Here is a 14,357-nt window from a genome sequence, read left to right on the forward strand (position 1 = left end):
GACTTCTCAGATGAAGAGATAAAAATGGCAAAGAAACACATGAGGAAATGTTCACCATTCCTGGTTGCGAAGGAAATGCAAATAAAGACAACCCTGAGATACCACCTTACCCCAGTCAGAATGGCCCACATCCTCAAGTCAGCCAACAACAAATTCTGGAGGGGATATGGAGAAAGAGGAACCCTATTACACTGCTGGTGGGAATGTACACTTATACAATCACTTTGGAAAGCAGTCTGGAGGGTCCTCATAAAGCTAAATATTGACCTTCCTTATGACCACTTCTAGGCATCTATACTGAACAACAAGAACCAGTATACAAGGACACATGTACCTCCATGTGTATTGCAGCACTGTTCACAATAGCCAGGATATGGAAACAACCCAGATATCCCACCACAGATGAATGGATCAAAAAATTGTGGTATCTATACACAATGAAATATTATGCAGCCATTAGAAATGACAAAATAATGGCATTTCCAGGGAAATGGATGGAGCTAGAAGAAATCATGTTGAGCGAGGTAGCCAAGAGCAAAGAGACAAATGGCACATGGTCTCCCTGATAAATGGATGTTAAATCCAAAATGTAAAGTGATATGACAAAATTAACAGGACTTAAGAAACAAAGGACTTCCATTGATCTGGTCAAATCACTACTAAATAACCCCATGCTGCTCATCACATGTATGGTATATATGTGTACACCGGAGGGGAACCAGGAAGACAACACAGAACTAGAGGGAATCAGGGAAAAACATATAACAGCAGGACCCATCAGCTGTACTGGACATTGACCAAAATGAACTAAGCAACTTAATGGCAGTGATGGGAGGGAGGGAACAAGTGGGAAAGAGGGAACAGCTGATAATGCTATGCAAAACAAAAGAAATGTACATATCACACAATGTGGAAGAAATAACTGTATCACAAAGCTCATAGAACTCATAAATGTTATAGACCATGTAGACAATTTGCTCCAGGAAAGTTAGAATGTGTTTGTGACTTTAACTGAGCATCACTATCCCACAATACTGTGAAATTTGGGAAATTATGGAACCACAATCACAATAAAAAATTTGAAATAAAACATTGTGTTTCCATATCTTAGGGTTGATTTCACTTGGCCATCATTCTATGGTGGTCATATATACATAGTTATTGAACCTTTGTGATCCTATGCTAGGACTATCCTAGACATATACTAATTATTACAAATGAGGAAACCATGGAGCCTATGTTTCTTTGGGTCTGGTTTACTTCACTTAATATGAATTTTTTTCAAAGTCTTGTCATTTCCTAACAAATAGAGTGATGTCATTCTTTCTGGTGGAAGCACAGAATTCATATATATATATATATATATATATATATATATATATATATATATATAATTTTCTTGATCCATTCATCTACTGAGGGGCACCTGGGCTGGTTCTAGAGCTCCTTAATACTTCCTAAATAATGATCCAGAAACACAAGAAATCAAAGAATGCTTGGACAAATGAGATTGCATTAAAATAAAGAGCTTCTCCATGGCAAAGGACATAGCTTCCAAGATGAATAGAAAGCCCACAGATTGGGAGAAGAGCTTCCCTAGCTATATAACAGCCAGGGCCTCATCAAAAATATATCTACAATAAAAAATTAACCCCCCCAAAAACACCCCCCCCAAACAACCACCTTATTAATAAGTGGAACAAAAAATTAAAAAGAGACTTTTCTAGGGAGGAAATAATAATGGCCAATAGACACATGAAAAAATGCTCAACATTGCTGGCCATAAAAAAAAGAAATGCAAAATCATATTGAGTTTCCACCTCACCCCAGTTAGAATAGCCATTATCAAGAAAACAAGTAGTAGACATTGAGGGGGGTGAGGCCAAAAGGGAACACTATTGCATTGTTAGTGGGATTGTAAACTGGCTCAGCCATTCTGGAATGCAGTATGGAGGTTCCTCAAATGATTAAACAGAACTGCCCTGTGATCCAGCAATTCCACTCCTGAGCATTAACCAAACAAATACAAACAAAGCCACAGTAAAGCTGCCAGAACAATTATGTTCATTGCAGTATTATTTACCATAGAAAAGATTTTTTGAAAGAAGAAAGAAAAGATGGCATAAGATAGGTAAACAATAATCAAAGATTTCATCAATAACAAATAACAAAACAACACAAAAAAGGCAGTGTTGTATTTTTTTATTGTAATACTAATACTTGAGAGCCTCACACTTGTTAGGCAAGCACTCTACTACATGAGTCACACAATCATTCCTTTTGCTTTTAATTTGTCTTTCAGACAAACTAAACTAACTTTACCTGGGCCAGCCCCAACCTATGCACTCCTTTCTCTACCGAGTAAGTCACTGGCATTACAGGCATGCACCACCATATCCAGTTCGACAAAGTTTAATGACTCAAATTGTTATGAAATGCAGAGGTACTGTAATTAATATAACACTTCATTTTATGGAGCACCTAATGTTTGCTCTTGGATGGACCTACAGACAGCAGCTAAGCTTGCAAGCTATTTAAGTAGCATGATAAGATCAGACATATACTCAGAACAACAGATTCAGGCAGCTGTGTTTTATCACAAGCTCATGAAAAAACCTATATTGTGCATTTTTGCCTGGAGATGTGGTCTTCTCTGCAGTCCATTGAACTGACAGCAGACTTGATATTAACCTTATTCTCAAATTATTACTATCTATCAATTGCATTGGAGTAGATTTCCATTTCCAAATAAATTTTTGTAACCGTACAGACTATACTTTTAAGACATGCTGTTTCTTTCTTACTCCTTAATAAGAAAACATAGCTAATAATATATAAAACATCTACATTTATTCCATTATTCATGTTGTCCAAATTCTGAATAGGCTTAAGAGGCTTATGACATCATTCTCATGCTTGGAAATGAAAAGATCAGTTGTCATTGGTTGAAGAAATATCAGATGTATTTACAGCCATTAGTGAAGAGGTAAGAAAAACTCAATGTGTTTGACAATGTGAAATACATGTTTATTTGTCCTTACTGCTGGGCTAAGTTTCTGTAACTTAAACAAAGTGTGAAGCAAATGTAAAAACAAAAAAGGTTGGACAAGAAATATACTCATTACTTTACTTATATAACTGAAACCACTCTGTACATCATCATGAGAATAACAAAATCATTATCCAATGCATATATATGTAATTTAATGTATTGTATATTTTCAGATAAAATGAATATTACCATCTGATCATAATTTTCACATTTCTTTATGATCATTCTTAGTTATTTCTAAATAAGCTGCTATTTCTTCAAAAGCATTCCTTAGATTTATGCTGAAAATGCTGTTCCCTATCCACTCAATTTTCATTAAAAGAAAATGCAATAAAAATAAACAATGCATATTTTTAAAAGGAAGAGTCTTGCTCAATTTTAAGTAATAAACATAAATTATATTTTACATTGAAAAAATCCTACAAAGGAAATACTTAAATCCCATTATTAATTCAGCCCGAGTGACTTAACAGCTATCTAAAGTTCTCACTTCTCATAATTTCATTTATAAAAATGTGACAACTAACACAATATCTTAGGTGCCTAAATTCATAATTTTAAAGCCCTACATTTCATGCAATTTGATTTCATCACTGAATATTTAGGATACAGTTATGTCTACTGCTTTCCACCAAATCCATATTACAATTTGAGTAAACAACCTTTATCTTACCCAGCTAAGAATTAATTATAGTGTATATTCCTGACATAAAATCAACTTTTTTTTTCTCTAAAAGGGACAGATATAATAACAGAGCAAGGTTTGGGGATAGCAGAGTATATAATATCTAGGGAACAACTGAGATATGTTAAAATTTTCATCAGCTGACAACTCTATTATGTTGACACATCCATCCAAACAAATCCATGATTCTTTTGTTCTTTTGTGTTTTTTTTTTGTTTTTTGTTTTTGTTTTTCTCCTGTTGGTCACGGGGCCTGAACTCTGGGCCTGGGCTCAGCCTGAGTTCTTCCGCTCAAGCCAACACTCTACCACTTGAGCCACTGCACCACTTCCAGCTTTTCTGCTTATGTGGTGCTGAGGAATCAAACAAACCCAGGGCCTTGTGCATGTAAGGCAAGCAATCTACCACTGAGCCACCTTCCCAATCACATGATTCTTTCATAAACAAAATACTTGGTAAATGGCAATATTTCAAGGGAATATATAAATATATATTCTATATAAATATAGAATATATATATAAGTCTATATATATGCTTGAAGTATATATATGTATATATACATATCTATATATGTATATATAGAGTAACAGTCCTATTTCCCTTGAATTCTTGTTCTGGGCATTTCCCCTGAGATTTTGTGCTGAAAGCTAGCACTCTAAATGGAGTCACAACTCCAATTCTGGATTTTTGGTGGTTAATTGCAAATAACAGTCTCATGGACTTTCCATCCTGGTTTAACTTTGAATCTGGACTTTAGATCTCAGCCTTCTGAATAGCTAGGATTATATTTTTTAGTCACTGGTTCCTGGCATGAATTTATATTTTTAATTAATGTATATGTGTACAAAACGTAAGCATTTTACATATACACCAACTTTAAATGTTCTCAACTATAATGCATTATGATGTCATTTATCAGTAAATATATATGCAGAATTATTCTGTTACATAAAAATATAGTTTTTTGCTAGGCGCTGGTGGCTAATGTCTGTAATCTAGCTAGTTGGGAGACTAAGATCTGAGGATCATGGTTCAAAGCCAGCCAGGGTGGGAAAGGCCATAAAACTCTAAGTGGTGATATGGCTCAAGTGGTAAAGCGCTAGCCTTGAGCTGAAGAGCTGAGGAACAGGGTCCAGGCTTGGAGTTCAAGCCCCACGACTGTCAAAAAAACAAGTAATTTTTCAACATATTTACATTTTTGACAGCACCTCTAGTTTCAGCCTGAGTTTTAAATTGATGTGCCAATATAAATATTTGTATAAAAGAATCCAGGCAAAAGGTACAGAAGAAAAACAGCAACAAAGTGTATTGTGATATCTCAGTAATACTCATTAGACACTATGTTGACAATGAACTATACAACTTGTGTGTAGATGTGGGAGGGCACTATGGGAAGGAAAAACAGAGAGAATGGGGGAAGGAGTGACATTGTTAAAAAACAAATTTACTCATTACCTGATTTATGTAATTGTAACTCCTCTGTACATCAGTTTTACAATAACAATAAGTAGAACAAACCCAACAATTAGCTAAAAGTATTTAGAGAAAACTCAACACACTGAAAGATGTTCTCATCAGCTATATTTATGATGTAAGTTGAATACAGGCTCAAAGTATTTGTCTGCCATTTTAATGTTTTGAACTGTATTTCATGTCCTTGAGCTTGACATGCCCAAATATACTTGAACTATGGACTCAAACTGAACATATTCAGAAATGTCTGTCCTTAAAGCGCCTTTCTATACAAATTTGTATAGGCTTTCTGAAAAAAAAAATTTCCCACATTTCCATTGTTCTGGGAAATCATTGCTTTGGGAAAACTCCCATATTATTATTATATTCTTAAGAGAATAGACATCTCCACACAGTTGGTAATGATTATGTTTGCCTTTGAACTTACCAATGTGAAACCTTTGCAATCTCTTACATTGTTTATTTCTACCAACAGTGCATAGACTATATTTTCTCTATTATTAACATTTGTCCTTGTTTAATTGACATTATCTTCTTTTTAATTTTTTTAATCTTTATTGAAAAGGTGATGAGCAGAGAGGTTACAGTCACATAAGTAAGATAATGAGTACATTTGTATTTTTTATATTTTTTATTGTAAAGATACTGCACAGAGGGGCTATAGTAACATGAGAAAGGTAATGAGTCCATTCCCTATCAAGCATTGTTACACCCTCCTTTATACTTCCCCTACCATTCCTTTCTTCCCCACCTCCCCAATTCCACCCCCCCCCCGAAAAATTGTAAAGTTTGTTTTCAACATACTGTCTTATACATCTCATTGTTACAATGGGTCATCCTGTATCCTTATTTCAGCATTTTGTTATTTTGCTTCCCTTCTCCAAATTAGAAAAATGTATATACGAGATGCAGGGCACCAGAATCAAATACAGTGACAACAGGGGTTGTACCATGGGGGAAGAACATACAAAAGAAACAAAAAAAAATGTTTTTAAACCCTGTTACCCCATCCCTCATTTTCTCCTACTTACCTCTCCTACTTCCCTCCCCCCACACCCTGCCCCAAGTTGTAAGTTGTAAGCTTCATATCCAACATAGTGTCAATAGTTTTCTGTACCTTGTATCTTGTATATAAGATTATTTGATCTAGCCGGGCGCTGGTGGCTCACGCCTGTAATCCTAGCTACTCAGGAGGCTGAGATCTGAGGATCGTGGTTCAAAGCCAGGCTGGCAGGAGAGACCATGAGACTCCTATCTCCAATAAACCACCAGAAAACCGGAAGTGGCGCTGTAGCTCAAGTGGTAGAGCGCTCGCCTTGAGCTGAAGAGCTGAGGGACAGCGCCCAGGCCCAGAGTTCAAGCCCCAGGACTGACAAAAAAAAAAGATTATTTGATCTGTGGAAGGGAAAAAGACTCACAGAAACAGCAGGACAAAAGATGAACTAATGCAATATTGATAATATTATCATATACATAAATTGGTGCATCATCATCCTGACTTGTATCTGTGTTTCCATATTTTTGTTACTAAGCATCTTTAAAAATGTACATGCTGTCCATTTGTCATTTATTTTAAATAAGTAAGTTTTTTTTGTTTTTGGTCGATGGGCTTGGGTGCTGTCCCTGGAGCTCTTCAGCTCAAGACTAGCACTCTACTACTTGAGCCACAGCACCACTTCCGGTTTTCTGGTGGTTAATTGGAGATAAGAGTCTCATGGATTTTCTTACCCAGGCTTGCTTTGGACTGCAATCCTCACATCTCAGCTTCCTGAATGGCTAGGATTATAAGGGTGAGCCACTGGCACCTGGCAATTTTAAATAAGTAATTTAAAATAAAAACATCTTTTAGTAGTTGTACAAAGGAGTTGCTATTCAACCAAACAGCTTATACAAATGTCACCCTTTCCATCCTTCTCCCCAAACCCTCCTAACTCCTTAATTTTATAGGATACCCATTGAAATTTTTAACTGTATTCCCCTTTTCTCTTGATTTAAAACCTTCCTGTCTGTACATTTCTTAATTTTGTTGTTAGGGCCATTGCTAGTGAGTTATAAGAGTTTCCTACATATTTTTGGATTGTTTTTCATTTTGTAGGTTGTTCATTGATTGCTGTACAGGATCTATTTTTATTATATGATTTTTTTCTTCTTTACATATTTCTTTATAAGATAAATAGATTTTTGGACCTAGAAATTTTGGAAATATAATCTATGTGTTCCTATTCAGCATGTAAAGAGACTAGAAGATCACACATTCAAAAGAAAAAAATAATTGTAACTATAATCTTGTAGAGTGTGTGTGTGTGTGTGTGTGTGTGTGTGTGTGTGTGTGTGTGTGTGTGTGTGTGTGTGTGTGTGTGAATTCAGGGCCTAGCCACTGTCCATGAATTATTTTTCTCAAAACTAGCATTCTACCCCATGAGCCAGAGGTCCACTTCCACTTTTTGGTAGTTCATGGGTGATACAGTCTCATGGACTTTCCTGCCCATTATGGCTTCAAATAATACTTTTCAGATCTCAGTCACCTATGTTAAGTAGTTAAGATTACAGAGGATGCTAGGCTTGTAACTTATCTTGAATTAGGGCCTTATACACTCAATCAGCTTTTTCAATTTTGGTGAGCTCTCTACTACATGAGCCAAATCAGAGGCAACACAGCCATTTTTGATCTTTGGACATAAAACCTTTTGTAGTTTTCTGTGCAAGCTGACTGAAGTTTTCAGCAATGTGAGTTAGGTAGGCATGATCCATTAGCATCTAGCCCTCAGCACTTCTTGCATTTATCATTTCAGGTTTTCTTATTAATTCATGTTTTTCCATAGAACTAGGATTTGAACTCTGTGTCTCCCATTCCTGTTTGACTTTCTTGCTGGTGATTCATACTGTTCTATTGGAGCCATCAGGACAGTCAGGCATTTTGATTGATAATTGGAGAGGGAATTTTGTGGACTTTCCTGACAAGGCTAACTTTGAACCATGATTCTCCAGATCTCAACATTTTGAATAGCTAGAATTATAGATATGAGCTATCAGTGCTAGACAAACAATGCTACGCATTGGCAGTACTATGGTTTTGAACTCAGTGCCTCACACTCACTAAGAAGGCACACCTGCAATATGATTTATAAATCTTTGTGTATCTTTCAAATATAGTATCTTCTTTTCATCTGCCTTATCTTATCTGTTGCGAGCCTTCTATTGGTACAACAGATGAGCACTTAAACAATAGTCCAGTGCTGGAAGGGAAAATCATAAATAAATAGCTAACTCTTGTCATTCAAAGCTCTGACATCAAAACAACTTCTAGAATGGAAAGAGTTCTTAATAGTAATTTCATTTTTCCAATCTGTGGCAAAATTCTATTTACTGTTTTGCTGTGGAGATGTGGTTTCAATCTTTCACATTCAGGCAGCTTTGAGTAGATTCTCTATAAAGATAAGGCACAGTAACTCATTTCTCAGTCCAGTCATAAAAACCCTATCAAACTTGACTGAACTTGAAATCACAGTCACTTGCCTGGTAATCTGTATTTAAAGTTAGGTGATGAATAGAGTTGTTGTTGTTGTTTTTCCTAAGTCTGATAATCGATTTAGGTCAGTAATCTTTATATTTGACCACTAATAATGCTGAGAAGTTAGATGAAAATGGATCTTTAGATCTACTCTGAAATAAATAGATGTCAGGAATTTCTGAGTTTCCTTAGGCCTTTAAATCAAAGTTATATTAAAAAATCATCGATATTTTGTGTTATAATAGTAGGTATAAATAAGCTTTGCTATAGTTCCTTTCCTTTTTTTCAAGAGCAAGACTGCAAAATAAATTCAGTTTCCAATATTCTTTAAGGTATTTCTTTATTCATTGTTCATTTTGGATCTATTAGGAGATTGAAACATTGGAAATACAATGTTAATTTTAACCACCTCCAAAGCAATACTAAATTTCTAGAAATACTCTGGGCAAATCAATATATTGCAAATATACCCCTCATAAATTAGTGATAACATATGACCATAGTTACCTGTTGTTGTTCATAGTCTCATAACTTTATATCTCAATTACTTAGCAGATCAAAAATATGTTATCCTTTCTGTGATTTGATGTTTTTGGTATTCAGATGTCTCGGCATTGATTGCTAGAGTTATAGTCCTATGATTAGGGAATATTTGGAAGATGGGTCCCCTAGGTCCTGCAAAATTATTTGGTTTGTGACAGGACAGACGTAGATGCTTCTCATTAATCGCCTGAGGTGGACAACCTGAACTGACACATTTTGTACAGGCTAAGAATAATGTTTTAAATATCCAAATGGCCTTCGGCAGCAAGAAAGTTTCTCCATTTCAATCCAACTCTTCCCAATTCTTCTTCATTTCAATGAAAAACGTCACTGAAATGTTCAGCACCAAATGTTAAAGAATGTGTACAAAAAACTTAACAAAAATTCCTGCTGCTCACAAGTAATTGTTGCTAACTCATTTTCATTTCAAAATTTGTGCCTTTTAAATGGTGAAGTACAGGTATCATAATCAACTAAGCGTCTTCTTGATCTGATCATTATGTCCTCTCCATATTATCTGGAATGGATCTGAAATATCCTTTCTTCACCTCTACTGTCATTTCATCTTTGTAAATCAGCTATTGACAACTAAGGTAGTTCCCACCTGTGTCTTACTTAACACTTTGCTGCATTTATTGTCTATTCAATAAACACAATGAAAGCAAGCAAATGACTGTTCCTTTTCTCTTGTTACTAAGAAAACAAGCAATAGAAATCATCTCTTATGTTCTCTGGCTTCCTACAACCCTGGTCTCATCCCATGTCAGTTTTTGTTCAGTTTCTTACATGAATCTTGCTCATTTGTGTGTGTGTGTGTTTGTGTGTGTGTGAACTCACACTTATTTCTTCCTTAGTCTTCCCCAAGTTTCTGTATGGCCTCTTCCCGCTTTTTAAGGATTTTGTGGTACTGTCACTAACAAAATAACTGGGCATTTTATTAATTTAAATAACTGGTCATGTCATTTAAGTAGATTCTTGTTTGATTCTCCTCAGTAGTGCTATATCCATTTTTCATTAATCTTATAATTTGGAGGTAAGTTTCTTATTGCCCATTCTCTTTCTTTGAGTTTTCTAAGAATAAATTGCTCACAGTTCACATTCACTTTGAGGAAAGTGTCAGGCACATGGTGATCAGACCTGCAAAAATGTGTATTTTGAGCATGTAATTTCCTAACTGCTCTACTGAGCAATGATGCATGGTGAAGGAAACCAGTGCAAATTTTACCTAGAATACTTTCAAACTCCAATGCAATAGAAGACAGACCAATCTGCTGAATAGAATTACCCAACCAAAACCAAAAACAAACAACCCCCCCAAAAAATTCCTTCTTCTTTTTCCAGGGAAAGCCTTGACAAATAAGTAGTTATTAAACATCTTCTCAATAAGTTGACAGAAGCAGTACAAAGAGTTTATGAAAAATCTTTAAAGAGCAGGGAACACATATGTCGAGCCCATGAAACCTGAAGAAGCTCAACTATTTAGATGGAGAAGATGATGACATGAAGAACAATCCATTCAATATTGCACATAATTTAGTAGATATTTCTAAATCTGTTCCAGTATGCTGGGAACTGGTGCACCAAGAACTGGGGCCATGTTGGTGAACAATCAAGGAAAAATCTCCTTGTAGTTTTAACGAATAAACAATAGTGATATTTAGTGACAAAATAACTATGTATTTAAAAATCAATTTCCTGTGGAACTCATTATACTCAAAAGTGCATTAGGTTTTATTAATAATGCATCAAACAGACTTCATGGAATATCTTAGTCAGAAGATTCAAGCTTAAAGCATGAGTTTGCTAAGTTCATCAGACATCAGTTTGTTCTGAAGAATAGAACAGTTTCTTACTCTATAAAAGCAGTATTTTCTGAATGATCAAGCCTAACTGTATGACAACCAGTATGTATACTAACCTCTTCTTCTAGTTTAATGGTCTCATCATTCAAATCATAGATTATCTGGCATGCTGAGGTGTGTGTTATTTGCCAAAGAATAAATGAATTCCAAGTTCATGTTTATTCAGGGTTTTACCTGCTTCTTATACTTGGGTTCCATATAAGTCTTAAGATTGGAGATATTTTCTGATATGATTTCATTACACGTAAGCTTCTTCTACTTCATCAATTTTTAAGTTTGTTTTCTCAAACATGATTTTGGTTTTCTTGATTATAGTTATGTTTGTTCATTTTAATTGCAGTCTGAGGTTAATTTCTTCTATCTTCTATCTTGATATTCTTTATTCTGATAGTTCTAGCACAATGGTGATGTTCTTTATGTTTAATACTTAACTTACTGAGCTTTTCAATTCTAGAATTTCCATTTGTTTTCAATTCCTAAATATTGATTTAATGTTTCATCCACAGTGCTGATGTTTTTTGTCTAGGTCTTGAGTTAATTTCTTTACATCATTCATCTGTTTGTTGGAATTCTGCTTGAAGTTACTGTACTGATCTTTTTTACATATATATTTGGATTTCTTTTTGTCTGGCATTTTGTCTGGACAAAAGAGAAATATTCCCTTGCTTAACTCATATTAATCTTGTTTTTTTTTAAATTTGTTCATCTACGAAGTTGGATATACTTTTAACTACCAGAACAGAGAACCCATAGCTACAATGAAATCACCAATATAACACCAATTAATTTATATAAATATATTTTTAAAAGTAAAACTTAGTATGGCTGTGGAAGAAAGGAGCTATAGCTCTTATAAAGATAAATTAGGAGTTTAAAATAAAAATATAATTTTAAAGCAATAAAAGGGGAATTGGAGAAGGAAGCAAGAAGATAAGAATACAGAGGAAGTATATGGATGAATATAAATGAAATAATACTGTTGAGAATGGAGTAAATTTATTACAGAGAAAAACAATGAAATCAGGGAAGAGAGAATAAATTAGGATCAAAATAAAGAAGTAGAATAAAATAATGAAAATTCAATGCTCTTTCCTTGTTGAGGAGAAGGCATCTGGCAGTTGGGTGTCCCTTAAGTTAGCCAGTGCTTCCCTCTGATCTCTAGGTGTCTAGGGCACTCAACATAAATGCTTTTAATTTCGCACAGAATGTGGAATAGCCTATGATTCTCCTCTGGATGCACAGTGAGTACAGTTTACTGAAGCACTGGTTCTGTGGCAATGGTTAAGAGATATGCGATAGGTCCTGTCCATTGGTAACTCTGGTAAATGGGAAGTTCCATCATGTGACCAGTAACTCTAAGGTTATGGTATCACTACTGCCACAGCAAACAGAATACAAAAAAAAAAAAAAAGTTTAACATTTACACATCACCCAAGATTCCTGTCCCTTTGTGTGGTATGGAGTTTTTCATGTCCTGCCAAATGTGTGCAATCTATGAGATTAGTCTTGGAATGAGGTTCAGAGAACAAGAAAATTCTGGTTCTTCTGAACTGAGGCTTATAGGCTCCATTCAATTTTTCCTGGTGACACTCACTGATGGACTAGCTCCTTCTCCTTTCACAAAGAAAGTAATGGGTCCAAGTATAATAGGAGTTAGGGATGGCCCTTAAAGTTTTCCCTCTGAATTCTCTACTGGATTATGTAGGGTGGAAGGCTTAAGGTATACGGCAGCCCCAAGTTTATCTAGTTGGGTATTTACCCTTGTTTCTTTTTTGTATCTAAATTTTAATATTGTAGCTTTTCCTATGTTTTACAGCTGTTTGCTAGTGTTTTACTTTCTAAGTGACCTGCCTTTTTTGGAGACACTTTACTGAGATCCTATTGCAGATTAGTGAAGGTACGTCACTATGAAGACTATCTCTTTGAAATCGACCTCTATTTGCCTCTATTTCCAGGTTACATTTCTTTATAAGATGTTCTCAGAAAAAAAAAAACAGTTAAATGATGTTAGGCAAAATGAACCCCAAGATAAAAAGAAAAAATAGTTAAATGATGTTAGGTGAAATGAACCCCAAGATAAGGACTGAAATGTTCTATTCTTTCTTGCTATTGTTTCTAACATATTTATAAGATATTTCTTTATTGCTTTGTATGTCCCTCCCCCATGGTATAACACCTGTTTTCACCGTATTTGATGTTGGTATAATTTGTGGAGGGGAAGGGAAAAAAGCAAATTGTTTACATAAGGTTACAGGTGGACCCATTGCAACAATGACATGTACAAGACATTATGTTGAAAAACAAACTTTACAACTTTGGCTGAGTTGGGGGGGAGAAGATGGGAAGGGTTGGGAAGGGGAAACAAAGGAGGCTACAATGCATGATAAGAAATGTACTCATTACCTTGCTCATGTAATTGTAACCCCTCTGTATGGTATTTTCACAATAAATAAATAAATACATAAATAAATACATAAATAAATGAATAAATAGCAAATGGCACATGATTCTCTATATTTATTCTCCTCTCAAGAAAAAAAATGCAATTTTACTTAACAGTTTCTGTCATCAGTAAATTATGTAAAAGTCTCTGCTAATGTGAAGTCAGACACAAGGAAATCATTTTTGCCTCCGACTTTTTTTTTCTTTTTTTTTTTTTTTTTTTGGTCGTGGGGCTTGAACTCTGGGCCTGAGTGCTGTCCCTCAGCTCTTCAGCTCAAGGCGAGTGCTCTACCACTTGAGCTATAGAGCCACTTCCGGTTTTCTGGTGGTTTATTGGAGATAAGAGTTTCATGGACTTACTTGCCCCGCTGGCTTTGAAACACGATCCTCATATCTTAGCCTCTTGAGTAGCTAGGATTATAGGCGTGAGCAACCCTCGCCTCCTACTTTTTGATCAACCATCCTGTATAATTTATTGACAAACATTCCTTGCTAAGTAGATAACCATACATCAGTTTATTGGTTTTTCATTACACAACTGATACCTACTCTCTTATCTATTTGTTTTTTAAAAAATATATTTATTTATTGTCAAAATGTTGTACAAAGGGGTTACAGTTACATGAGTAAGGTAACAAATACATTTCATAGTGAGCATTGTTACCTCCTACTTCATTTTCCCCTACCATCACTTCCCTCCCCAACAACCCAACTCCTCTCAGCCCCCCACACCAACATTGTAAAGTTCATTTTCGACATAGTGTCCTGTACATCTTGTGGTCACAATGT

This window comes from Dipodomys merriami, unplaced genomic scaffold (genome assembly GCF_024711535.1).
Source record: "Dipodomys merriami isolate MVZ:Mamm:240054 unplaced genomic scaffold, mDipMer1.0.p SCAF_1, whole genome shotgun sequence".
NCBI classification, from domain to species: Eukaryota; Metazoa; Chordata; class Mammalia; order Rodentia; family Heteromyidae; genus Dipodomys; species Dipodomys merriami.